The sequence below is a fragment of the Myotis lucifugus genome, unplaced genomic scaffold (assembly GCF_000147115.1).
Source record: "Myotis lucifugus unplaced genomic scaffold, Myoluc2.0 scaffold_19, whole genome shotgun sequence".
Taxonomy (NCBI): domain Eukaryota; kingdom Metazoa; phylum Chordata; class Mammalia; order Chiroptera; family Vespertilionidae; genus Myotis; species Myotis lucifugus.
In genome coordinates, this window is record NW_005871067.1 from 7,993,432 (window position 1) to 8,019,986 (window position 26,555).

Here is a 26,555-nt window from a genome sequence, read left to right on the forward strand (position 1 = left end):
GGCTGAGGGCTGTTTTCAGGCTGGCGGGTGACTGAAGCTCCCAACCGCTCCTTTTATTCTTTTTTTTTTTTTTATTCTGGGCCAGCTTTAGCGCTGAGGCTTGGCTCCAGCTCTGAGGCCTTGGCTGCTGAAAGCAGGTATCTGGTTTGTTTGGGTTCTATAATTGAAACACTGTTTCAACTCCAGCTCTGAGATCACGGCTGGCTGAAAGCAGGTTTCTGGGGTTTTGTTTAGCTTCTATATTTGTTACAATGTTTCAAACTGCAAGCTCGGAGGCCGGCAGCGGCAGGCGGGGAATGTTGGAGTCCTCCGTCACTGAAGCAAGCAAGCCTCCTGTTAGCTTCAAGCTGCCTGGCTGCTGGCCGCCATCTTGGCTGGCAGTTAATTTGCATATCGCCCTGATTAGCCAATGGGAAGGGTAGTGGAGTGACACCAATTTGCATGTTTCTCTTTTATTAGTGTAGACTAGGGGCCCGGGGCACGAAATTCGTGCACTGGGTGGGTGGGGGGGAGTGTCCCTCAGCCCAGCCTGCCCCCTCTCACATACTGGGAGCCCTCAGGCATTGACCCCCATCACCCTCCAATCGCAGGATCGGCCCCTTGCCCAGGCCTGATGCCTCTGCCAGAGGTGTCAGGCTTGGGCAGGGGACCCTCATTTCCCCCCAATCACTGTTTCTGCCCCCCGCCCAGGCCTGATGCCTCTGGCCCAGGATTCAGGCCTGGGCAGGGGACCCCCAGACCCCTCCAATTGCTGGCTCCCCCCCTGGCCCAGGGCCTGATGCCTCTGGCCCAGAAATTCAGGCCTGGGCAGGGGACCCCTCCCTCTCCCCCCCGATCACCAGCTTCTGCCCCTCGCCCCAGGGCCTGAATGCCTCCGGCCAGAAGGCGTCGGAACCCCCATCACCCCTCCGATCGCCCTGAATCGGCCCCCTTGCCTAGGCCTGGAGGCCTCCCCCCAGAAGGTGTCAGGGCTTTGTACAGGGGGACCCCCATCTCCCCCCTGATCCACTGGCTCTGAACCCCCGCCCCAGGCCTGATGCCTCTGGCCCAGGAATCATGCCTGGGCCAGGGGGACACCATCTCCCTCTGATTGCTTGCTTCCACCCCCCGCCCAAGCCTGATGCCTCTGACCCAGGCTTCAGGCCTGGGCAAGGGGACTCTCATATCCCCCCAATCACCAGCTCCGCCCCCCACCCAGGCCTGATGCCTCTGGCCCAGGCATCAGGCCTGGGCAGGGGACCCCCAGCCCCCTCCGATTGCTGGCTCCGCCCCCCGCCCAGGCCTGATGCCTCGGCCAGAGGAGTTGACCCTCATCACCCTCCGATCGCCGATCACCGGATCGGCCCCTTGCCCAGGCCTGAGGCCTCCGGCAGAGGTGTTAGGCCTGGGCAGGGGACCTCCAGCTCCCACCATTCCCGGCTCCGCCCCTGCTACCCACGATCTCTGGCACCGCCCCTGCCAAGACCTAAGGCCTCTGGTGGAGGCATTAGTCCTGGGCAGGAGACCCCCAGCTCCCCACCATCTCCCGCTCTGCCCCTGCCTAGACCTAATGCCTCTGGCCAAGGCGTTAGACCTGGGCAGGGGACCCCCAGCTGCTCACGATTGCTGACTCCGCCCCTGCCCATGCCTAACGCCTCTGGCCGAGGCCTTAGGCCTGGGCAGGGGACCCCCAGCTGCCCAGGATCGCTGATTCCGCCCCTGCTCCCTGCGATGGCTGGTTCTGCCCCTGCCCAGGCCTAACGCCTCTGGCCAAGGCGTTAGGTCTGTGTAGGGGACCCCCAGCTCCCTACGATTGTAGGCTCCACCCCTGCCCAGGCCTAACGTCTTTGGCCAAGGCTTTAGGCCTGGGCAAGGGATCCCTAGCTCCCCGGACTGCCGGCTCCGTCCCTGCCCAACTCCCATTGCTGGCTCCACCCCGGCTCTTAGCTCCCCCCTGGGTTTCCGATCACCGTCAGTGGCAGGGGGCTTCTTCCGTCCTTTCCCTTTCACCTCCCAGCATTGTGCCTACATATGCAAATTAGCCGCCATCTTTGTTGGCGGTTAACCGCCATCTTGGCTGGCAGTTAATTTGCATATCGCCCTGATTAGCCAATGGGAAGGGTAGCGGTCGTATGCTAATTACCATGTTTCTCTTTTATTAGATAGGATATCATGTCATCTGCAAATAAGGACAGTTTTACTTCCTCTTTTCCAATTTGGATGCCTTTTATTTCTTCTTCTTGTCTAATTGCAATGGCTAATACTTCCAGTACTATGTTGAACAGGAGTGGTGAGAGTGGGCATCCCTGTCTTGTTCCTGTTCTTAGGGGAAATGGTGTTAGTTTTTGTCCATTGAGTATGATGTTGGCTGTGGGCCTGTCATATATGGCTTTTATTATGTTGAGGTATAGAATCATACACATCTTAACTATAATTAGCAATTAGCTTTTCAGAGCTAGAATTGAAATGTAACTTTTTTTGGTGATTAACATGGAAAATTGTGCACAGCACATTTTTAAAAAATAAAATGTAGATTCAGGAGCACATCCAATTGTAAATGATTGTTAGGAAAATCATATTATGCAATGGAATACATAAAAGTGTCAAGAGTAATTGTCAGTGTCCAAATGCCCATGGCAAATAGAAATTCTCCTGGCAGCATTGGAACTGGACAACCAGTGGGTCTGGGCTGCCTGCTACTACTTGAGCCAAGTAAGCAGAGACAGGGTTGAATCATATATGAGCAATTATTCCAATAATGTCGGCAGTTTGGAAAGAGCAGCAGGTCATCCACAAAAAATTTGCTCTATCCCTTTAAGCCAGCTACTTAAGTTGGGTAGAAGGAAAAAGATTACATGGGAAAGTAAGAAATACAGGCATGGAAAAGTAAGCAAGGTATAATGGTTACAGCTTACAGGCAATGAGGGCTAGGGGAGTTCTCAAGGGGCAGGCTTCTCCGAGCACCTCCAGAATTAAATTACATGCAACAAAGTTGTTAATCTAGGCAGTTCTTGGAAAAGCAGGATGGACTGCATTTCGATGTTAGCTCCCATGTTCCAGGTGTACAGTCCTCAGCCAGGTTAGAATGTGCTTTCTCTAATCAGAACCGAACAATCACGGTTAACAGAGCATGATTAATATTTCTTATAATTATAGCTAGTTCCAATATTCTATTTCTGCCCCTAACGGCATCACTAACAGGTCGATGTCCACAGAAGATTCTTCAGGGGTGCAAGCAGTATGGGTAGGTGGAGGATTTGAATTTCATACCCAGATTCATAGTTTTTACAATTCCATGTGCTATTTCAGAAAGATTCATTTACTGCATTAAAGGGGAGGAGCCCTTGTCTGTACTCTCCAACCCCGATCTGCCGTGGTTCTGCTTTTCTGACCCTGCAGTGGAGGTCACTGTGGATTAGGATGTTAAGGAGGAGCAAGTCTTTAAAGTCTGTGGTAAGATGGTGATGTTGCCCACAGTTACTGCCAACTGCTGTGCAGTGCTCCTGTCCACGTGCTTTAGTTGGGGCATTGTGGTGTGATTCAATTTACCATGTCTTTGTTTGTAGCATTTTCAGACTGCAGACTGTTTGCTTTGCTAGGAGAATCTTTCAAAATGGTGGACTTTGGTTTTGTTTTATTGTTCTTATTTTTCTTGGTAATACTGTTAAGGGCAGAAATAGAATATTGGGAACTAGCTATAATTACAAGAAATATTAATCATGCTCTGTTAACTGTGATTGTTCTGTTCTGATGAGAAAAAGCACATTCTAACCTGGCTGAGAGATGTACGCCCTAGGACATGGAGCTAACATCGGAATGCAGTCCATCCTGCTTTTCCAAGATCTGCCTAGATTAGCAACCTTGTTGCATGTAACCTGGTCCCAGAGGCAACCAGAGAAGCCTGCCTTCTGCGACCCCCGCTCCCAGCCTGCATTACCTGTAAGCTGTAACCATTATACCTTGCCTACTTTCCCATGCCTGTAATTCTTTCTTTCCCATGTAATCTTTGTACTTCTACCCAATTTAAGCAGCTGGCTTATGGGGAGGGGTAGAGCAGATTTTTTGTGGATGACCTGCTGTTCTCCCCATGCTTCCAACATTATTGGAATAAATGCTCATATATGATTCAACCCTCTCTGCTTAATTGGCTCAAGTAGTGACAGCCAGCCAGACCCATTGGTTGTCCAGTTTCAACACTAGGACTAATTTCCTTATCTTTTTCAGGTTTCTCTTTGTCTTGCTTTTCAACTTTCTCCTCCTTTTTCGGGGGTAGTGGGTGGCATACTACTATGCCACTTGTGCCACCAGCTGAGAATTGACTGGAGGTTTTTCTGATGGCGGTGCCTTTTCTCACATCACAGATGCTCCATTTATAAAGGCTTCTACACTGTTTCTGAAGGTGCAGATGCTACAATCCCAAAAGCCTTCCTCTACGGCAGTGGTTTTCAACCTTCTGGCCCTTTAAATACAGTTCCTCATGTTGTGACCCAACCATAAAATTATTTTCGTTGCTACTTCATAACTGTAATGTTGCTACTGTTATGAATCGTAATGTAAATATCTGATATGCAGGATGGTCTTAGGTGACCCCTGTGAAAGGGTCGTTCGACTGCCAAAGGGGTCACGACCCACAGGTTGAGAACCACTGCTCTACGGCAGGTTCCACTTGCCTTTTTGGCCTGGTTAAATCTCTCTTTGTCTGGGAGGAGTGTAGGTGATGGTGTTGGCAGTGGCAATGGCAGTGGCAGGCCACTGAGAAGCTGCCATGGAGCTGGTGTGACACCACATTCCGCCATGCCGCAGCCTACCCTCGCCCCAGATCTCCATTTTTGGAGTGTAATTTTGTTTTATTGTTTATACTGAGATTGGAATTACAAGATAAAGGTATTTGTTTTTTCACTTTATTTTTTTCACTCTATTAGAGAGAGTGACTTGAGAACAGGATTAGAAGTTACAAGATTTTTTAGTGGCCCCAGCTCTACCAAATACTGTATTAGCCCTGTGTTTGGGGCAAATTTATTTAACTTCCTTGAGCCTCAGTTTTATCAACTACAAATGGGAATGTTATAGGAGAGGAGAGGGCATCATCGCCCCTGTCCCTGTGCCCCCTGGTTGTTGCTGGGGGTGGACTTTTTGCCATATCCTGAGAAAAGGAATTTTCTGAGACTCACAGAGGAGATGTGATAGAGTAGAAAGCTTTATTTCCATGGAATTACACCTTGGGTTTCCAAAGTTCCATTTTTCTTAGTCCAGTCATAGAAGTATAGCTGGGGTTTTAGTGGAGCTAAAAGCAGAGCCAGTGTCCAGAGTTTCCTTTCCATGTTGGAGCCAGGTCCATCCAGCTTCAGGCTATCTTATTTTATATTTTCCCGCTGCAGTTCATTAATCCATTGTGTGTGGGGTCCATCCACATGTCTGTGGGCCATACGGGCCAATGCAAGAGAACCAAGAGTGTGAACAGAGCAACAAGAGAGTGAACTTTGCTTAGGGGATTATATAGTCCCAAATGTTTGTGCGCTTGCAATAGTCATGCCCATCCTGACCAACCATCTCTGTCCCCAGGTGTGATTGATAGAAAAGGACCTTTCCTATGTCACCCCAATTTTACTGGGCACGAGTCTGTGTTCCCTTTGTTGGATCCCTAGGGAGTGTGAAATGGCAGCTTCTGGTGAAGCTGCCCAAATGACATGGCTATAATGTCTGGCCTTTCCTTTGCCTTTTTTTCTATTATTATTAACTAGCTAATTACAACAGTATAAGAATAACTTCTCTGTCTCACAAAAATTATGATGTAACAGTGTTTTTTAAAAATAATACATTTCACGTATGTCTGTAACAATTTTTCCCCCTCTTCTTAAGTCTGATTGAAATTTCCTTTGAGTTTTAATTGTGACTTATTTGCCTTGCAGCACAGTTAGGGCACAGACTAGTTGGAATACTATGATTCTCCCTTAGTCTCTGTGAACTTATAGTTAGTAGGGGATATAAGACAGTGTCAACCAATGGTTGTTGGCACCAATTCAGCACCAACAGCAGTCTCCAATTTGGAGTGCACTGAAGAAGAAAACTTTACTCAGTGCAAAACACCTCAATTGTGATTACAGCACAGCTGTGAACATAGCATGGCTATGAGGCAGCCCTGTGGCCACGCCCCTCTCCAACTAAACAGTTCTGCTCTGCTCCATTCTGTGCCAGTCTGCTGTAACCTGTTCTGGTCTGCTTTCCTCTGCTCCAGTGAGACATCTTTGGTATTTTAGTTTAGCCAGGGAAATGCAATCTTCAGGCTTCAGTGGAAAGGGAAAGTGTACTCTCCAGTAGGGGAGTTGGCTTATATAGACAGAAATTCCCACCCCTGGTCCCTGATTGAAATATAGTCCATATGTGTAGAGGTATAGAAATGAAAAACAGCTGTAACTATCACTGCCTGAGAAAATAAAAACAGTGGGTGTTTTATACCCAGAGCTTCTTTTATATCCAGAACTTCTTTTTGTCACTCAAGCATTTGTTGAGCACTCCTATTTGCTTGCTGTATGTTGGGCATTACAAGGGGGATAACAAAAAAGTGTAAATCATTTCTTCTTCCCTTGAGCTATTTATAATGTAGTTGGGGGGAGATTACTAATACTTATGGAAAAATTACTGAGAGTATGGTACAAATGTATAATTATAATACTTTATGTGGACTGGACTCATAGCTGTAAGTTCAGGAGAAATAAGAGTGGTTGGATTTATTCTACAGGAGATGGAATTTAAGCCAGATCCTGATAGATCCAGATGGGGAGTCTTAACTATGATCCTTGGATATGTTTCAGGGAGTCTGAAATTTCACCTAAAATGGTATGCTGCTTTGTATGCATACGCAGTTTTAAGGAAGCAGTTTATACCTTTTGTTATATTTGCAGGACATTTTTTTGTCTCCCAAAATTTTAACACCAGTGTCTACATGAATACAAGAAATTTAATATAGCACTTATTGGGGACAATGAGCAACCTCACCAAGATAAGCCTTCCCTCTTATGTGGGGAACCTAATACAAGGTCAAGACAAATTTGGGCTAAATGATAGCTGTAAGGAGTAGAAAGGAAATATTGGCTTTACCTCTTCTAATACCGTTCACTGTAATGCAACCTTTTAAAAATCTTTATATTTGGTTTCTTAGGAAAATATTCAGTGTGCTCAAGAAGAAATAATATAAAGAATGGGGCAAAAGTAGTTTTATAGTTGCCTGGCTTGTGTGGCTTAGTGGTTGAGCATCGACCTATGAACTAGGCGGTCAGGGTTTGATTCCAGGTCAGGGCACATCCTTGGGTTGTGGGCTTGATCCCCAGTAGGGGGGAGTGCAGGGGGCAACCAATCTATGATTCTCTCTCATCATTGATCTCTCCCTCTCCCTTCCTCTCTGACATCAATAAAAATAATATTTTTAAAAAGTAGGTTTACAGCTGTTCATATGGAAAATAATACAAGAATAAACTTTTGCATACTCACAACTGTAAACCTACTTCTGCCATACCCTTTATTATTTTAAGTATTGTATGACTTTACCCTCTTGCCTTTTTTTTTCTTTTTAAAAAAATTGATTTTAGAGAAGGAGAAAGAGAGAGAAACATCCATGTGAGAAACATATATTGATCGTTTGCCTCCCATATGTGCCTGATCAGAGATGGAACCTGCAACCTAGGTATGTGCCTTGATGGAGAATCGAACCTGCAACCTACTGGTGCACGGGATGACTCTCCAACCAACTGAACCACACTAGCCAGGGCTATCTCCTTTTTTAACTGAAGGAGTTTGGTAATCAGAGATAGATTTCAAATGTAGTACTGCTCTTTTATAAAATTCAAACTTAGTCTTTTTCTAATGGCTGGGTGCTACTGCCTTAGATTCATCTCTTCTGCCCTAAGGGTTATTGATAATCTAAGGCAGCCATGGGCAAACTATGGCCCGAGGGCCGGATCCAGCCCATTTGAAATGAATAAAACTAAAAAAAGAAAAAGACCGTACCCTTTTATGTAATGATGTTTACTTTGAATTTATATTAGTTCACACAAACACTCCATCCATGCTTTTGTTCCGGCCCTCCGGTCCAGTTTAAGAACCCATTGTGGCCCTCGAGTCAAAAAGTTTGCCCACCCCTGATCTAAGGGTTGCCATATTTGGGGGTATGGGGAAGTTGAGTTTATTTTTTGGTAGAACAAAGATCTTTGTCAGATGCAGCAAGACTAGAGGGAAACACACACCTTCTATGAGATAGAGGTATGTCCTTGTTTATATCCAGACTGGAGGCCCGATGCAAGAGATTTGTGCAAGAGTAGGCCTTCCTTCCCCTGGCTGCCGGCACCGGCTTCCCTCTGGCACCTGGGACCCGGGCTTCCCTCTGGCCCCCTCCGGCTGCCGACAGGCACCCAAGGACCTGGGCTTCCCTTGCAGCCCCAGCTTCGTCCAGAAGGACGTCTGGTCTAACTAGCATATTACGCTTTTATTATTATAGATAAGGTCTTTTGCTTTCCATGCATTGGCATCATACTTGACCTTTCCTATTTCTCCACCTTTATCTTTCTTTATTCCTCATCTTTTTTTTTTTTAAATATATTTTATTGATTTTTTACAGAGAGGAAGGGAGAGGGATAGAGAGTTAGAAACATCGATGAGAGAGAAACATCGACCAGCTGCCTCCTGCACACCCCCTACTGAGGATGTGCACGCAACCTAGGTACATGCCCTTGACTGGAATCGAACCTGCGACCCTTCAGTCCACAGGCCGATGTTCTATCTACTGAGCCAAACCGGTCAGGGCTATTCCTCATCTTATGCTTTGGAATACTGAAGAACTTGTAGTTGCCTGTATATACTATGATATTGCTTGGCATTGTGATTTTATTTACACTTTCTGCTGCCTCTTTCTCATTTCTTTGGTCCATCAATTCTTATTCTTTAAGATCCAGCTCTGATGTTCTCTCTCCTAAGAAGCCTTCCATGTTTCCCCAAATAAGTTTTTCTCCTTCATGTTCCTAGAGTACTCTGTGTTTATCTTCTTTACTAGGTTTTAACTATATTTGAAACTCTTTAAGGGCAGAGATGATAGTGTTTTATCACTCACATGCACATAGCATAGTTCCCAGCAGTAAGAAACAACTACTTCAGGAATAAGAGGAATCACTATGACTCCCAGGTTTTTTGGTTAGCTGGCTGGGAAGTGATACTTTTCATCTCCAGATAGGATTACAGGTTCAAGAAGACAGGAATTGCCCTAACGGGTTTGGCTCAGTGGATAGAGCGACGGCCTGCAGACTGAAGGGTCCCAGGTTCGATTCCAGTCAAGGGCATGTACCTTGGTTGCGGGCACATCCCCAGTAGGGGGTGTGCAGGAGGCAGCTGATCGATGTTTCTCTCTCATCGATGTTTCTAACTCTCTATTCCTCTCCCTTTCTCTCTGTAAAATATCAATAAAATATATTTTTTTTTAAAAAAAAGAAGAAGACAGGAGTTGCCCTAGCTGGTTTGGCTCAGTGGATAGAGCATCAGCCTGCAGACTAAAGGGTCCTGTGTTTGATTCCGATAAAGGGCACATGCCCAGGTTCCAGGCTCGATCCCCAGTAGGGGACATGCAAGAGGCAGCCAATCAATGATTCTCTCTCATCATTGATATTTCTAACTCTCCCTCTCCCTTCCTCTCTGAAATCAATAAAAAAATGTTTTTTAAAAAAGGAAGCCACAAGATTTTGCTTGGCTTATGAGTGGCGAGGACTGCAAGGGCTAGCATTACTGTCCTAAGAAGCAACCTCCAACCAATTAGGGACAGGATTCAGTGTATACACAACCCAGCCTTTTCTCCTCCTGGTGAAAAATTCCAAGGGTTACTTCTCAAGCCTCACCTGATGCTCTGTACAGCAATCAGCAGTCAGGTGCCTATTTTTTTCACAGTTACTGTCATAACTATAGTTCTTGACACAGTGCCTGGCCCACAGTAAGTGCTGATTAAATTGTGGCAGTTTGCCCCTGTCTGAAGGGCAGTAGTCACATGCAGCCCACCCCCGTCCGAGGAGCAGCTGCCACACACAGCCCGTCCCCTCCGAGGAGCAGCAGCCACATAAGCAGCCCACCCACTGCTGCGAGCAGCCGTGCGAAGAGCGCCCACCCAAGGAGCCACCGCCAACTGAGGAGCAGCCGCTGCAATGACTGCCCAAGCAGCAGCCACCACCCAAGTAGCCGCTGCTGCCCGAGGAGCAGCCCCTGCACGACTCGACACCTAGATCCTTTGGTGAGAGCAAAAATGGGGAGACAAAGAAACGCCCAAAGTAAAGAAAAGGAGGAATCACCAGAAAAGGAGCTAAGTGAAATGGAGGCATGCAATGTGTCAAAAAAACAATTCAAAATAAGAATCATACAGTTCATAAACTGGATGGATGAGAAAATCAACAACTTATGTAAGAATCGAGAGGAAATAAAGAGTGATATAGCTACAATAAAAAACACGATGGAAGTTTCAACAGTAGACTAGAAGAAGTGGAGGACCGAATTAGCAAATTATAAGACAGGGAAGCAAAACACCCAAACTGAACTGCAATTGAAGAAAAAAATTAAGAAACAGGAGAAGAGCCTAAGGGAGCTTTGGGATAATATGAAACGAAGCAACATACGAATAATAGGGGTACCAGAACGACCCCTATTATTAAGAAGAGGAACGAGGGTTAGAAAACCTACTTGAAGAAACGATGTCAGAAAACTTCCCTGATGTGGGGAAGAAAAACGTCACACAAGCACAGAGAGTCACAAACAAGATGAACCCCAAAAGACCCATACCAAGACATGTCATAATTACGATGGCAGATGTTCAGGACAAAGAGAGAATCTTAAAGGCTGCAAGAGAGAGAAAGAAAGTTGCATACAAGGGATCTCCCATTAGATTATCAAATGATTTCTCAACAGAAACACATCAGGCCAGAAAGGAATGGAAAGAAGTATACAAAGTGATGCAAAGCAAGGGACTGAATCCAAGAATACTCTAACCAGCAAGGCTATCATTCATAATTGAAGGGGAAATCAGGAGCTTAGCAGACAAAAAAAGGCTAAGGGAGTTTATCACTAGCAAGCCAGCAATGGAAGAAATGCTAAAGAGACTGGTGTAAAAAGAAGAAATAAAAAGGGAAGAAGGAACACAGGCACAAAAAATAAAAATGGCTACAAACAAGAACCTAACGATAGTAACTTTAAATGTAAACGGACTAAATGCTCCAGTCAAAAGTGGCTGAATGGCCCTAACCAGTTTGGCTCAGTGGATAGAGCGTCGGCCTGCGGACTGAAAGGTCCCAGGTTCGATTCCGGTCAAGGGCATGTACCTTGGTTGTGGGCACATCCCCAGTAGGGGGTGTGCAGGAGGCAGCTGATCGATGTTTCTCTCTCATCGATGTTTCTAACGCTCTATTCCTCTCCCTTCCTCTCTGTACAAAATCAATAAAATATATTTTTTAAAAAGTGGCTGAATGGATAAGAAAACATGACCCATATATATGCTGTCTACAAGACACCCACCTCAGAACAAGGGACTCACACAAACTGAAAGTGAAGGGATGGAAAAAATATCTTCCAGGCAAATGGAAAAGAAAAAAAAAAGTTGGAGTAGCAATACTTATATCTGACAAAATAGACCTCAAAGTGAAGGCCATAATAAGAGATAAGAAAGGTCACTTCATAATACTAAAGAGATTGATATAACAAGAGGATATAACTCTGATAGACATATATGCACCCAATACAGGAGCACCCAAATACATTTAAAAACTCTTGGGAGATATCAAGGGATAGATTGACAACAATAAAATCATAGCAGGGGACTTTAATACCCCACTGATATCACTGGATAAATCCTCTAGACCAGTGATGGCGAACCTATGACACGTGTGTCAGAGGTGACATGCGAACTCATTTTTTTGGTTGATTTTTCTTTGTTAAATGGCATTTAAATATATAAAATCAATATCAAAAATATAAGTCTTTGTTTTACTATGGTTGCAAATATCAAAAAATTTCTGTATGTGACACGGCACCAGAGTTAAGTTAGGGTTTTTCAAAATGCTGACACGCCGAGCTCAAAAGGTTCACCATCACTGCTCTAGACAAAAAATCAGTGAAGAAACAGCAATCCTAAATGACTCATTAGATCAGAAGGACTTAATTGACATCTTCAGAACATTTCACCCCAAAGCCATGAAATACACATTCTTCTCAATTGCACATGGGACATTTTCAAAGATAGACCACATATTGGGTCACAGGCAAAGTCTCCAAATTCAAGAAGATTGAAATCATATCAAGCATCTTCTCAGACAAATGGCATAATATTAGAAATAAGCTATAATAAAAACAATCAAAAAAATTCAAACACTTGGAAGCTGAATAGCATGCTATTAAGCAATGATTGGCTTACAAAAGAGACCAAAGAAGAAATTAAAAACATCCTGAAAACAAATGACAATGAAAACACAACAAACATCTTGAAAACGAATGACAATGAAAACACAACAATCCAAAATATATGGGACACAGTGAAAGCAGTCCTGAGAGGGAAGTTTATAGCTCTAAAGGTGTACCTCAAAAAACAAGAAAAAATGGTAATAAATTATCAAACTCTACAACCTAAAAGAATTAGAGAGCAACAAGAAAAGCCCAGAGTGAGCAGAACCAAGGAGATAATAAAGATCAGAGCAGAAATAAATAACATAGAGACCAAAAAAGCATTACAAAAGATCAATGAATCCAAGAGCTGGTTCTTTGAAAAGATAACAAGATTGATGAACCTCTAGCCAGCCTCTAGCCAGCCTCACAAAGAAGCAAAGAGAGAGGACGCAAATAAAACCAGAAATGAAACAGACCCCACGGAAATACAAAGGATTGTAAAAAAAAAAAAAATACTATGAACAACTCTATTCCAACAAACTAGACAACCTAGAGGAAATGGACATATTCTTAGAAAAATACAACTTTCCAAAACTCTATCAGGAAGAATCTAAAAATCTCAATAGGCCGAATACTATGGAGGAAATTGAAGCAGTCACGAAAAAGCTTCCAGCGCCCTAGCCAGTTTCACTCAGTGGATAGAGCATCAGCCTGCTGACTGAAAGGTCCCAGGTTCACTTCCGGTCATGGGCATGTACCTTGGTTGTGGGCACATCCCCAGTAAGAGGTGTGCAGGAGGCAGCTGATCGATGTTTCTCTCTCATTGATGTTTCTACCTTTGTATCCCTCTCCCTTCCTCTCTGTAAAAAATCAATAAAAAAAATAAAAGCTTCCAGCAAACAATAGCCCGGGGCCAGATGGCTTCACAGGGGAGTTTTACCAAACATTCAAAGAACTAAAACCTATCCTCCTCAGAATATTCCAAAAAATTCAAGAGGAAGGAGCACTTCCAAGCTCACTCTATGAAGCCCGCATTACCCTAATACCAAAACCAGGTAAAGACAACACAAAGAAAGAGAATTACAGGCCAATATCCCTCATGAACATAGATGCCAAAATCCTGAACAAAATTCTAGCAAATCGGATCCAGCATTATATCAGGAAGATCATACACCATGACCAAGTAGGATTTATCCCGGGGATGCAAGGATGGTACAATATCCGCAAATCAATAAACGTGATACATCACATAAACATCATACTCAATGGGCAAAAACTAATACCATTTCACCTAAGAACAGGAACAAGACAGGGATGCCCACTTTCACCACTCATGTTCGATGTAGTACTGGAAGTGCTAACCATAGCAATTAGACAAGAAGAAGAAATAAAAGGTATCCAAATTGGAAAAGAAGTAAAACTGTCATTTGCAGATGATGTGATACTGTATGTAGAAAACCCTAAAGACTCCATCAAAAAATATTAGGCTTAATAAATGAATTCGGGAATGTAGCAGGATACAAAATTAATGCCCAAAAATCTATGGCATTTCTATACACCAATGGTGAACTTACAGAAAGATAGACTAAAAAAAAAAACAATCCCATTTACCATTGCACCAAAAAGATTAAGATACCAAGGAATAAACTTAATTAAGGAAGAAAAAGACTTGTACTCAGAAAACTACAGGACACTGAAAAAAGAGATAGAGGAAGACATAAACAGATGGTAGAACCTACCTTTACCTTGTTCATGGATTGGTAGGATCAACATCTTTAAAATGTCCATACTACCCAAAGCAATCTATAGATTCAATGCACTCCCCATTAAAATACCAACGGTGTATTTCACAGACCTAGAACGAACACTCCAAAAATTCATCTGGAATTAAAAAAAAAAAAAAAACGAATAGCTGCAGCAATCCTGAGAAATAAGAACAAAGTAGGTGGGCTCTCAATGCCAGATATCAAGCTATATTACAAACCCACTATTCTCAAAACTGCCTGGTACAGGCACAAGAACAGACATGTAGAACAATGGAATAGATTAGAGAACCCAGAAATCAACCGAAACCACTATGCTCAATTCATATTTGACAAAGGTGGCAAGAGCATACAATGGAATCAAGACAGTCTCTTCAATAAATGGTGTTAGGAAATTGGACAGATACATGCAGAAAAATGAAACTAGACCAGAAACTTACACCATACATAAAAATAAACTCAAAATGGATAAAGGACTTATACATAAGATAGGAAACAATAAAAATCTTAGAGGAATCCACAGACAGCAAAATTTCAGACATATGCCGAAGCAATATATTCACTGATACAGCTCCCAGGGGAAATGGAAACTAAAGAGAAAATAAACAAATGAGACTACATCAAAATAAAAATCTTCTGCACAGCAAAAGAAACCATCAACAAAACAACAAGAAAGCCCACTGCATGGGAGAACATATTTGCCAATGTTATCTCCGATAAGGGTTTAATCTGCAACATTTACAGGGAACTCATACAACTTAACAAAAAAAAGATAAACAACCCAATCAAAAAAATGTGCAACAGACCTAAATAGATACCTTTCAAAAGAAGACATACAGAAGGCCAAGAGACATGAAAACATGCTCAAAGTCACTAATCATCTGAGAGATGCAAATCAAAACAACGAGGAACCATCTCACACCTGTCAGAATGGCTATCATCCACAAATCAGCAAATGTCAAGTGCTGGTGAGGATGCGGAAAAAAAGGAACCCTCATGCACTGCTGGTGGGAATGCAGACTGGTGCAGCCACTGTGGAGAACATTATGGAGTTTCCTCAAAAAACTAAAAATGGAACTCTCATTTGACCCAGTGATCCCACTTCCAGGAATATGTCCTACGAAACTAGAAACACCATCAGAAAGGATATATGCTCCCCTATGTTCATAGCAGCACAATTTACAATAGCTAAGATTTGGAAACAGCCTAAATGCCCATCAGCAGATGAGTGGATTAAAAAACTGTGGTACAGCAACACAATAGAATACTACGTTGCTGTAAAAAGGAAGGAACTCCATTTGCAACATCATGGATGGACCTGGAGAGCATTATGCTAAGCGAAATAAGTCAGTTGGAGAAAGATAAATATCACATGATCTCACTCATTTGTGGAATATAATGAACAACATAAACTGATTAACAAAAGAGATTCAAAAGACAGAGAATCATTGATCAGACCATCAAATCTCAGAGGGAAGGCAGGAGAGGATGAGGGGAACCAAAGGACTTGTATGCATGTATATAAGCATAACCAATGGACACAAACACTAGGGGGTTGAGAGCATGAGCAGGGGTGGGGGTGGCGGACAATGGGGATAAGGACACATATATAATACCTTAATAAAGAAAAAAATATAAAAAATAAAAAGACAGCAGTTTTTTTCCATTAGTCCTGATGAAAGATAGTGATTGCTTATCTATATTTGTAAAAGCCCAGCGGCCTAATGGCATAACAACCAGAACCACTGGTTGACCAGTTGCTGTGATGCACACTGACCACCAGGGGGCAGATGCTCTATGCAGGAGCTGCCCCCTTTTAGTCAGTGCGCTCCCACAGTGAGAATGCCACTTGGTTCACTGGGATTAGCAGCTGCTCACGCAGCAGGAGCAGCCGCTAACAGGCCCAAGGTGAGGCCGAGTCTCTGCACCTATCAAATACCTGAGACAATCCAGACTCTGGCCTGACCCCACCAGCCCTGTAAGGTGTGTTCTCGAAAGACTGCGAGGAGTTGGCATAGGCAGATGGCAAGAGGGCACGTGACTGTGGACCCCCTGTGGAAGCTGTCCTAATGTTTGAGGATCTTGGAGCACGGCTGCCCTGAACATCCCTGATGGTGTCACCGACCTGGCATCACACATCAAGGACATTCACCAAGTTGCTTTGGGGTGCAAAGCTCTCCACCAGGTTCCTCCAGGACACCGAACACGCCTTACCGAAGATATTACCTCAGACTAATTTCCTCATTCAGCAGCCACTCAGATGGCAGGTTCACAGCTGCTTGGCTAATCAGGATAAGCAGTGCTCCCACATTGAGCAGATCCCCTCAGGCCACACACCCCCCACCAGTGCACAAATCCATGCACCGGGCCTCTAGTATTAGAATAATAGCAGAAAATGTTGATAGAAGAGAAAATATATTTAGATACATTAAGATATATTTAAGAATATGTATTTTGAGATACATATTCAGTAATTAACGATTAAATAAAAGGAAAGGCATGTGATGAGATAGATGCTAGCTAAAATAAATTATTAAATATATGAAAACAAATTATGTAGAAGTGGTATTTGTATTTTATATTCTTCTTCTGGCTGTCTGTAATTAGTGATCTGCTGCTTATGGGTATATGGTCTTTATGTACTGCATTTGTTCGTTAAGGAACTCTTTGTTGTCGGTCATTAGTGATATTCTCAGAACTGTTGGGTGGTTTTACATTACAGCCAGTGGGGTCCCTCGGCCTGGCCTGTGGGATTGGGCCAAAACCAGCTCTCCGACATCCCCCGAGGGGTCCCGGATTGTGAGAAGGTACAGGCCTGGTCAAGGAACCCCACTGGTGCATGGCTGGGAAGGGACGCAGGAGATTGTCCAGCTGGGGAGGGACCACGGGAGGGCTCTAGGGCATGTCTGGCCCTTCTTGCTCTATCCCGATTGGCTGGACCCAGCAGCAAGCTAACCTACCGGTAGGAACGTCTACCCTGTGGTGGTCAGTGCACCTTATAGCGACTGGTCAACCGGTCGACTGTCTGCCCCCTGGTGGTCAGTGCATGTCATAGTGACTGGTCGACCAGTCGAATGTCTACTCCCTCGTGGTCAGTGCACATCATAGCGAGCAGTTGAGCGTCTTTAGTATATCATTAGCATATTACGCTTGGATTGATTGAATGGATGACTGGATGACCGGACACTTAGCATATTAGGCTTTTATTATATAGGAATATACTGATGAAAATATAATGAGAGTTTAAAAAAGATGGAATCCTCTAAGGTTAGAGTTGTATCTCTTTTCCTCCTGTGGAATTTGAAGCTTGGAAAAGTCATTTATATGAAGAATGGCACTAATGGCAGAGATCTTTCTTCTTTTTTTAATGGCAGAGATTTTTTTAAAAAATAACTCCAAGGGGCCCGGTGCACGAAGATTCGTGCACTGGGGGTGGGTCCCTCAGCCCAACCTGCACCCTCTCCAATCTGGGGGCCCTCAGGGGAGCCCTCTCCAATCCGGGAGTTTCTGTCTGTCTTTGCAATCATATGAGCGAATTGTCTGAGACCCCCAACCCAGTTTGGTTTGTTGCTCACAAAATAATAGAGGCATTTTTTTTCTTTGCCTCATTGGTAGAGATTTCCTGGAAGTTTTAGGATATCTTCCCTTTAATTTTTCCTAGACACTATGATTTTACTTATGTCTCTCACCTTTGCTTTCCCTCCATCCCCCACCGTAACAGTAACTTGCTCCAGGCTCATTTTGCTCTAGTGTCTAGGACAGGGGTGGGCAACCTTTTTGTGAGTGCGTGCCAAAACCAGCAAAATCTCTGACTCAAAATTCTTCTGTGTGCCAACCTAATTTTTTGAGAACATGTTACACCTACTTGATATCTCTTAAGGTGTACGTATGTGAAGAACCTTGAAAAAATAATAAAATTCATTTGCATGACAAAAACACAGTATATGATGATGAAAAATACATTTGTTTTTTAATGTATACATGTACACTGATAGTCCGACAGAAAACTTTATGATTCCGTTTGATATTATTAGTGGGACTTTTGCTGCTGCATCACTGATGACAGAGATTTTACATCAGGTTTATATTTCGTGACCTTCAGAGGTATGCACGAGCTACTACTTTCATCCGTCAGGCTACTCCTATTACGAGACTTAACAAAATTCATCACTGAGAACAAAGATTCACAAGCGTATGTGGATGAAACCAAAACACTGGTTGGATCTAGGAAGGCAGGGAGAGTTAAGGCAGAGGCATAGAAATTGCTCTTCCCCTCTCTCGTCAATCCATGTCTGTGGTCTTTATGATAACTTGTTATGTAAAATTATTTATCTAAGATGTACCTACACTGAATTTATCTGAAAAATAAAAATGTCGATATTAAAAAAAAATTGTAAATGGAAGATTATAAGAGAGGGTTTCGTGTGCCAGCAAAAGTTACTGGCGTGCCATGTTTGGCACACGTGCCAGGGTTTGCCCACCCCTGGTCTAGGAGATCTGTCTGCCACCATAACTACAATTCTCAGCATTCCTAGTGCTCCCCGCGCTCTGGGCTTCCGCTTCCGGTCCTGGGGCTGCCATCAGAACAACTATTCCCAGAATTCCTGGTGCTTCCCCGGCTCTTGGTTTTCCCTTCCTGCTCTGTCTCTGTCCCACAGCCTCCCACTCTGCCAAGTCCTCCAAGCCGCCAGCTCTCCCTCTCTGCTCTCCATCTGGCGGCTTGGGGAACCAAGTCCCCCAAGCCGCTCCACTCTCTGCCGGCTCTTCCACTGTGCTCTCCACCTGGCGGCTTGGGGGGTGTGGCTCCCTCGGTTGCTGGGAGTGACCGAGGGAGCCATGCCCCCCCAAGCCTCTGGCTCTCCCGCTCTGCTCTTTGTCGGGTTAATTTGCATACTCACTCCTGATTGGCTGGTGAGCATAGTGGAGGGACGGTCAATTTACATGTTTCTCTTTTATTATATACGATTCCTGGCTAGTGTAGCTCAGTTGGTTGAGCGCCATCCCGTTCACCAAAAGGTCACTGGTTCAATTCTCAAGTCAGGACACACACCCAAGTTGCGGGTTCGATCCCCAGCGTGAGAAAGGCAACCAATTGATGATCAGTGTTTCTCTCTTTTCTTTCTCTCTCTCTCCTCCTCCCTCACCCTTCTGGTCTCTCTTTTAAAAAATCAATAAAAATATGTTTAAAATACAAATAAAATAAAGAAAGCTTTTAAAAAAATAAACTAGTATAGTTACTGGTTACTTTGGTACTTTACCTATACCAGTATGCTTTCTTTAGGTTCACCGCCAAACAATTGGTTACTTTAATGTCCACCTGTGTATCAGTCTTGTTCAAGAATAAAAGTTAAGTCTTTTTAAAAAATATATATTTTTATTGATTTTAGAGAGGAAGTGAGAGGGAGAGAGAGAGAGAAACATCAGTGATGAGAGAGAATCATCGATCAGCTGCCTCATGCATGTCCCCTGCTGGGGATTGAGTCCACAACCTGGGCATGTGCCCTTGACCGGAATCAAACCTGGGACCCTTCAGTCCACAGGCCAACGCTCTATCCACTGAGCCAAACCAGCCAGGGCAAAAGTTAAGTATTTTAACAATCTATACTAATAAAAGCCTAGGTGGCCCTTGTGCCCTAGTGTCATCACAAGATGGCCGCCCCCATGTTGTCACAAGATGGCCCGCAGGGGAGGGCAGTTGTGGGCATTCAGGCTGGCATGGAAGGGCAGTTGGGGGCGACCAGGCCTGCAGGGGAGGATAGTTGGGGGCCATCAGGCTGACAGGGGAGGGCAGTTGAGGGCGAGATCAGGCTGGCAGAGGACAGCTGGGGGCGACCGGGCCTGCAGGGGAGGGCAGTTAGGGGTGATTGGGCCGGTAGGGGAGCAGTTAGGCGTCAATCAGGCCGGCAGGGGAGTGGTTTGGGGTCAATCAGACTGGCAGGCAGAAGCAGTTAGGGGCAGTCAGGCAGGCAGGCAGGTGAGTGGTTAGGAGCCAGCGGTCCTGGATTGTGACAGGGATGTCTGACTGCCGATTTAGGCACGATCCTTCTAAACCTGTACCTGAGGGGTCCCAGATTGGAGAGGGTGCAGGCTGGGCTGAGGGACACCCCTCCAGTGCACAAATTTCATTCACTGGGCCTCTAGTTCAATAATAAAAAACAAGCCAAGTTAACAATGGGCAGCAGATTTGAATAGATGTTGTTCCAGAGATATACAGATAGCCAGTAAGCACATGAAAAGATGTTCACCATCATTAGTCATTAAGGAAATGCAAATCAAAACCACAGTGAGTACCACTTCATATACCCTAGTTTGTCCTCTTTCGAAAAGTGTCTATTTAGGTCCTTTGCTCATTTTTTTATTGGATTGTTTATCTTCCTTTTGTTAAGTTGTATGAGTTCCCTATAAATTTTGGAGATTAGGCCCTTATTGGTGATAACATTGGCAAATATGTTTTCCCACGCAGTGGGTTTTCTCGTTGTTTTGTTGATGGTTTCTTTTGCTGTGCAGAAGCTTTTTATTTTGATATAGTCCCATTTGTTTATTTTCTCCTTAGTTTCCATTGCTCTAGGATCCGTATCGGTAAAGATATAACTACAACAAATGTCTGCTATTTTGCTGCCTGTGGATTCTTCTAAGATTTCTAAGATTCTTATGGTTTCTTATCTTACATTTAAGGCCTTTATCTATTTTGAGTTCATTTTTGTGTATGGTGTAAGTACGTGGTCTAGTTTCATTTTTTTGCATGTACCTGTTCAATTTTCCCAACACCATTTATTGAAGAGACTGTCTTAATTCCATTGTATGCTCTTGCCTCTTTTGTCAAATATTAATTGAGTATAATGGCTTGGGTCGATTTCTGGGTTCTATGTTCTGTTCCACTGGTCTATATGTCTGCTCTTGTGCCAGTACCAGGCAGTTTTGAGAACAGTGCCTTGATATCTGGTATTGTGATCCCTCCAATTTTGTTCTTTCTCAAGATTGGTGCCTCTATTCAGGGTCTTTTTTTATTCCAGATGCATTTTTGGAGAGATTGTTCTAGGAAGGTCTTTGAAGTATGCTGTTCGTATTTTAATGGGGAGTGCATTTAATCTATAGATTGCTTTGGGTAGTATGGACATTTTAAAGATGTTGATTCTACCAATCCATGAACACAGTATATTCTTCCATTTGTTTATTTCTTCCTCTACCTCTTTTTCCAATGTCCTAGAGTTTTCCAAGTACAGGTCTTGTACCTCCTTAGTTAACCAGTTAACTGCCACAGGTCCAAAATGGAAACCATCCCCACACGCCTTGATATTTTGAATTTAATTTTAAAAATCAATTTGCAATGAATATTATAAAAATAAATATATTACTCACAATTCGGGTGTTCTTGAATATTTTCAGTTGAAAATTCTCATGGAAAATGGCTTTTTAAAGTGTCTATAGACACTTATGGCATACAAAGGGTTTATTCCTAGGTATCTTAATTTTTTTTGGTTGCAATGATAAATGGAATTGTTTTTTTAATTTCTCTTTCCATAAGTTCACTATTGGTGTATAAAAAAGCCATAGATTTCTGGTGTTAACATAAAATAATAGAACATTTTAATAAAAATTAATACTCTTTCTTGAACATTAACTTACCAGACACTGAATAACTGCACAAATTATTAAGCATAACACAAATAGAGCTATTTTTCTTGTTCTCCGAAAGCAAAATATTTCCTGTTGTGTACACCAAACAAGTCGGTACAAGACTAATGATGTGGCAATCGGCTGCTAAAATATTCGCTGCTAGTATTAGTGTAGAAAAATGGTGCACCTGTGCATAAGACTCATAAGAGAAATGAATGCAACATGATTATAGCAATCAGTGATTAGTGAATGTTGTAGTTCATTACTAATAATTATGTAAAGAATAGGCCAAGATGGCGGCATAGGTAAACACCAGAAATTGCTGCCTCGCACAACCACTTCAAAAATACATCTAAAAGACAAAATGGACATCATCCAGAAAAACAGGAAGGCTGGCTGAGTGGAAATTCTACAACTAGAAGGAAAGAGAAAAGCACACTGACTCAGAGGAGGTACGGAAGTAAAGTGCAGAGGTACGGAGGCGCAGGTGGAAAGGGCTGGCAACTGAGGACACGGTTGTCTTTTTCAATCGGGAGGGAGTCTCAAGCTCCCAACTATTCTGAACTCCAGTTCTGGGCAAGTCTCTGGGGACTCAGACTCATACAGGGAGAAACTGGACTGTCTGGCATGAGGCGGAACTCGAGGGCAGCTTTCTCTCAGAGGTGCTTACAGCAATTACCGCGGGACACTGAGACCCGGGGCCTCTTAGGGCAGGGCTGAGGATCAGCCATAGCTGCTTGTTCCGCCCTGTTGATTCCCTGAGAACCTGCCCCACCCAAGCTGTGCGCAGAGGCTTTTGCATATGAATGGTCTGGCCCTTTGCAATCTAAAATTACCTAACAAACTGCAGCTGGGTCAGAGAGACCCAGAACATCCAAAAGAAGGCCCAGGGCCCCACAGCAGCTTGCATTGCTTCACAGCTGGGCCTCATCTAGGCACCTCCAAACCCCAAACAAGGAAGAGGAATCTGCAGATCTCTCCATAGCTCCTGCTGGGTAGCCTCAGGCAGAGGCTAAATTAGCACCTCCTTAGAGATCCAAGAGCCAGTGTACCCAGTGGTCAGAGTGGGACCATCCAGATTACAACTCCTCAGATCCATAAGGGACACACTCAGGGGGCAGACTCAGTGAGCACCAAAGCCCCACTGAAGCAAGTCTTGCCCCAGAAGGGTGTCTCTAGCACAGAAGTTCTCTCACCGTAGACGCAGCTCATTCTCACAGCCAATTGGCCTGGAGGTCAATTCCTCCCAGTGATACCTACAACAATCAAGGCTTAACTACAACAAGACTGTGCACAAAGCCCTCAAAGGGGTGCACCAAGAGTGTCCACCTCAGGTAATTGGGGAGGCTGAGCCACTGGGCCCTATAGGACACCTAGCACACAAAGCCACTCTATCAACACAGGGAAGCAGCCAAAATGCGGAGACAAAGAAACAGGTCACAAATGACAGAAATGGAGGAAAGTAAACTACTGGATATAGAGTTCAAAACCACACTTCTAAGGTTTTTCAAGAATTTTCTAGAAACTGCCGATAAATTTAGTGAGACTTTCAAGGATATGAAAAATGACCAACTAGAAATTAAGCATACACTGACTGAAATAAAGAATAATATACAGAGATCCAACAGCAGACTAGAGGATCGCAAGAATCAAGTCAAAGATTTGAAATACGAAGAAGCAAAAAACACCCAACCGGAAAAGCAAAAAGAAAAAAGAATCCAAAAATATGAAGATAGTGTAAGGAGCCTCTGGGACAACTTCAAGTGTACCAACATTCTCATTATGGGGGTGCCAGAGGGAACAGAGATAGCAAGATATGGAAAACCTATTTGAAGAAGTAATGACAGAAAACTTTCCCCTATCTGGTGAAAGAAATAGACTTACAAGTCCAGGAAGCATAGAGAACCCCAAACAAGACGAATCCAAAGAGGACCACACCAAGACACATCATAATTAAAATGCCAAGAGCAAAAGACAAAGAGAGAATCTTAAAAGCAACAAGAGAATGACAGTTAGTTACCAACATGGGAGTACCCATACGACTGTCAGCTGATTTCTCAATAGAAACTATGCAGGCCTGAAGGGAGTGGCAAGAAATACTCAAAGTGATGAATGGCAAGTACCTACAACCAAGGTTACTCTACCCAGCAAAGCTATCATTCAGAATTGAAGGTCAGATAAAGAGCTTCACAGATAAGAAAAAGTTAAAGGAGTTCATCACCACCAAACCAGTATTATATGAAATGCTGAAAGGTATTCTTTAAGAAGAGGAAGAAGAAGAAAAAGGTAAAGATAAAAATTTTGAACAACAAATACATATCTATCAAGTGAATCTAAAAATCAAGTGAATAAATAATCTGATGAACAGAATAAACTGGTGAATATAATAGAATCAGGGGCATAGAAAGGGAGTGGACTGACAATTCTCAGGGGGAAAGGGGTGTGGGGGTGCAGGAAGAGACTGGACAAAAATCGTACACCTATGGATGAGGATATTGGGGGGAGTAAGGGCAGAGGGTGGGGTGGGAACTGGGTGGAGGGGAGCTATGGGGGGCGGGAAAAGATGAACAACTGTAATAATCTGAACAATAAAGATTTAATAATAATAAAATAATAATTATGTATAACAAGATATTGTAAAAATTAAGTGATGAAATTTTTATTAAACCATTTCTTACATACTGTTATATTGGGTAGGCCGCCAAAATATTTGTTGTGGGCCATGAGTTTGACATGCTTGCTTTAGGGTTTTCTATGTACAATATCATGTCATCTGCAAATAATGACAGTTTTACTCCTTTTCCAATTTGGATTCCTTTTATTTCTTCTTCTTGTCTTATCACTATGGCTAGCACTTCCAGTACTATGTCGAATAGTAGTGGTGAGAATGGACATCCCTGTATTGTTCCTGTTCTTAAGGGAAATAGTTTTGGCTTTTGCCCATTGAGTATGATGTTGGCTGTAGGTTTGTCATATAAGGCTTTTATTATGTTGAGGTATGAGCTCTCTATTCCCACTTTGCTGAGGGTTTTTATCAAGAAAGAGTGTTGGATTTTGTCAAATGCTTTTTCTGCATCAATTGATGTGACTATGTGATTTTTATCTCTCAATTTGTTTATGTGATATATCACTGAAAGGTTCAGAATGGGTGGGGGTCGCACACCTATGACATGAGGCCATAATGTATCAAAAGAACTTTTATTCCAGACACCTGGGTGCAGGTGGGCTGAGTCCAAAAAAGGAATCAGTGGAGACTGAAGGGAGAGGCAGATTTTTATTAACTTCTGCTGGCTGCAAGCTGTTTCTGCTGATCTAAGGGTCTGGTCTGTACTTGATTCCTCCTATCGCCAGATGTCTAGTGGTTATCTAGGCTATGCGGAGCTCAAGGCTTCAAGCTTTCTGCAAGATACCCATTAAGCACAATAAGTTTCCTCTGCCCCATTTATCTTTAACCCTTTCAATGATGTATATTGATTTGCGGATATTGTACCATCTTTGCATACTTGGAATAAATCCCACTTGGTCATGGTGTATGATCTTTCTAATGTAATGCTGGACCCGATTTGCTAGAATTTTGTTGAGGATTTTAGTATCTGTGTTCATGAGGGATATTGGCCTATAATTCTCTTTGTGTTGTCTTTATCTGATTTTGGGATTAGGTTAATGCTGGCTTCATAGAAAGAGCTTGGAAGTGTTTCTTCCTCTTGAATTTTTTGAAATAGTCTGAGGAAGATAGGTGTTAGTTCATCTTTGAATGTTTGGTAAAACTCCCCTGTGAAACCGTCTGCCCACGGCTTTTGTTTGCTGGAAGTTTTTTTTATTGCTGCTTCAATTTCCTCCATAGTCACCAGCCTATTCAAGATTTTTTTATTCTTCCTGATTGAGTTTTGGAAGATTGTATTTTTCTAGGAATATGTGCATTCCTTCTAGATTGTCCAGTTTGTTGGAATAGAGTTGTTCATAGTATTTTTTTATAATCCTTTGTATTTCTGTGGGGTCTGTTATTTCGCCTCTTTCATTTCTGATTTTGTTAATTTGGGTCCTCTCTCTTTGCTTCTTGGTGAGCCTCGCTAGAGGTTCATTAATCTTGTTTTTTGTTTTTTTTTAAAGAACCAGCTCTTAGTCTCATTGATCTTTTGTATTGTTTGTTTTTATTTTTATCTCTGTGTCATTTATTTCTGCTCTGATCTTTATTATCTCCTTTCTTCTGCTCACTCTGGGCTTTTCTTGTTGCACTCTTTCTAATTCTTTAAGTTGTAGTGTTAGATAAGTTACTAGAGGCCTGGTACAGAAATTCGTGCATGGGGGGATTCCCTAGGGGTGGCCTGTGGGGATCAGGCCCCAGCTTGCACCCGCAGGCTCGGAGCCCCAATTCATGCACCCAGCTTCGCAGCCCCGCATCCCCACCTGGCATCTTGCTATTCCCTGACACTGCCCCTCACCTGCTCCACCATTCCACCTGCGGGGTGATAGATTGGGGCCAGGCCCACCCCAGTGCCTGTGCGAGAGGCGGCAGCCCTGCCCCCTGCCGCTGCCGTTGGTTACCATCTGCAGGGCGATCAGTAGGGCAATTGGGTGCCTGCTCGCTCTTGTTGGGGCCTATCAGGCCAACAGCGCCTCCACTGCTGCTGGCTGTCAGTGCCACCATGTTCCGCGCCACCCCCTAGTGGTGAACGCACATCATAGTGAGCAAACTCCCGGTTGAACTCCCTGTGGAACAATTGCATATTAGGGTTTTATTTATATAGGAATTAGAGGCCCCGGTGCACAAAAAATTTGTGCACTTCGGGGGGGGGGGGG

General features: G+C 43.6%; 1 protein-coding gene and 1 pseudogene across 3 annotated transcripts in view; one reads left to right on the top strand and one right to left on the bottom strand.

Moving 5' to 3' along the window:
* Window positions 1-26,555, top strand: part of BCL2L13 (BCL2 like 13) — a 142,587-nt gene that overhangs the window by 105,657 nt on the left and 10,375 nt on the right. The window lies entirely within an intron of this gene.
* Window positions 3,299-5,300, bottom strand: LOC111825266 (annotated as a pseudogene).